The sequence below is a fragment of the Sturnira hondurensis genome, unplaced genomic scaffold (assembly GCF_014824575.4).
Source record: "Sturnira hondurensis isolate 20B ecotype Veracruz unplaced genomic scaffold, ASM1482457v3 Scaffold0024152, whole genome shotgun sequence".
Classification (NCBI taxonomy): Eukaryota; Metazoa; Chordata; class Mammalia; order Chiroptera; family Phyllostomidae; genus Sturnira; species Sturnira hondurensis.
In genome coordinates, this window is record NW_028096783.1 from 6173038 (window position 1) to 6175155 (window position 2118).

The window sequence follows — 2118 nt, forward strand, 5'->3', positions numbered from 1 at the left end:
CTGTTGTACCAAGGATTCCCCCTGCCCCAGCCCTCTCCACTTTCCCGTAGCTGATGCTTTTGCAAGAGTTGCTGGGGTCTTGCTCCAGAGGCCCCTGCCCTGCTGTTCAGAGCAGGAGAGATAGTGGTTGCGCCCGTTTTGCATTCCTGAAGACCTGCCTCCCTCTGCAGAGTGCCTGCAGGGCTGCTCTGCCTCCTGAGCTGGGCTCTCAGGACCAGCCTTCTCCGTGGGAGACAATCTGCTGGCTTCTGGCAGCTCTTTAAGGATCAAACCTCATTGAAATTAAAGTCAAAACAGGTGTCCTCAAGAGAAATCCCCTCACTCCACTACATAGCCTGGGGGGGGGGGGCGGTCTATGCAAGGGAGAGGAAGATGCCATTCCTGGGGCTTTCTGGATAATCGCCTTTTGATTACAGTCCCAAACCTACCATTGTGTCCAGAAGTTTGTGCACAGGTATGACAGTTAAAACTAATGAAATAAATTAAATCAATAAAATGCTACAATTGAAGTAAGATGAAAAGGGTGAGGGAGACAGATAAGGGCAGGCTCCGGATGAAGGAGAGAGCAGCTGACCTGGGCTTAATGGATTGGTGAGGTTTGGAAGATGGGAAGAGGATGGGTAGAGAGGTGGGTGAGCAGTGGGCACACACCCCGGACTCACAGAAGAACAGGGCGTGCATGTGCATGAGGCTTCTGGGAGGGAATGTGCATTCCCACAGAGGGGGTCATGGCACTTCTGGGAGGGAATGTGCATTCGCACAGGGGGTCATGGCACTGTCTGGTCCGAGGAGGTCCTGTGGCACACCTGAGTTGGGATCCCGGCTCCAGTAGCAATCACCAGAGTCTCTGAGGGGCCGTGGCATGATGAACAAGTATTTGATGAACATATTTCTGGTGCTGGTATATAGCATGGGTTGGAGAAGCAACAAGAGATGGAAGTGAGCTTGCTGAGGAGGGAGAGAAAGTGTTACTGGTCCCATTTTTCAAGAGAGGAAACACGTTCAGCGACGCAGAGTCGGCGGCTTGCGCACCAGGAACGAGGGCTAGAGTCTAGGCAAGGAAGAAGGCACCACCTCCCTAAACTGGCTCCTGGGGACACAGAGGCCACGTGCACCCATGTGGGCACCCAAGGAGCCTGGGGGAAAAGGGAGAGGCTTGTGTCCAGGGTCACAGAGGTGACTTCTTCTACACCCAAGAAGGGGAAAGGAGGCGATTCCCTAATCAGTGGGCCGTTTGGACCACCAGCAAGTCAGCTTCAGTTAAACTAAAAGTGGTGGTTAAAAGACCGTAATTATCCTGCTGGCTCTCTCTGTTCCCCCATCACCGGCGGCGGCAGAGCCAGACCACACCTGGGCCGCCTCTTCAGGGTGCGTGCTGCTGAAAACATGAAAGGAAAAACACAGGTAATGGAGGAGGGGAGGTAAGGCTAGATAGAGGGCAGCCTTGGGGCTTGACAACAGATGTGGTCAGACTCAGCGTCCCACTGGCTAGTTGTGTTGTCTAAAAGGAATTCTTAAGGTTTCTGAGCTCCCCCCGCCCCGAGTTATGAATAACAATTAATGGCCCTCAGAAAGAGTCAATTGCTGACCCAGTCTGTGCTCCAGACACTCCATCAGGTGGCTAGGAGAGGAGAAACGGGTGTGTAGGTATAGACCTACCAGAGAGGAAGGTGAGAGGAAGGGGAATCTCCAAAAGCCTTCTCAATCCTGAGCAAGCCGGCACGTTCCTTTGTTGCAGCGCGCCTCTGGCCAGGAGGTGGCGCCATACCCTTCCAGATCACGCAGGTGAAAGGGTGCTGATTGGAGAGGAGCCGCCTCCGCGTCCAGCAGTTTAGGTGCTAGCGAGGGCTCTGGTGTCCTCAGAAAGCTAAGAGCCATTACAGCGTGGAGAGGGATGAATACCTGGGTCGTGTCATCACTGCTGGTCTGATAAACTGACTGTGAAGGACGTGAAAAATACATAGAGTGGCCAAGAGAAAGTTGTCACAGTGTATTAAGAGTCTGCCAGAGTCCAGGTGCTTTACATCTTCTCCACAGAAAAGCGGAAATAAAATTACAGTGTCGTCCCCCCCCACCCCCCCACCCCCACAGCTGGTGTAGCTCAGTGGATTGAGCACG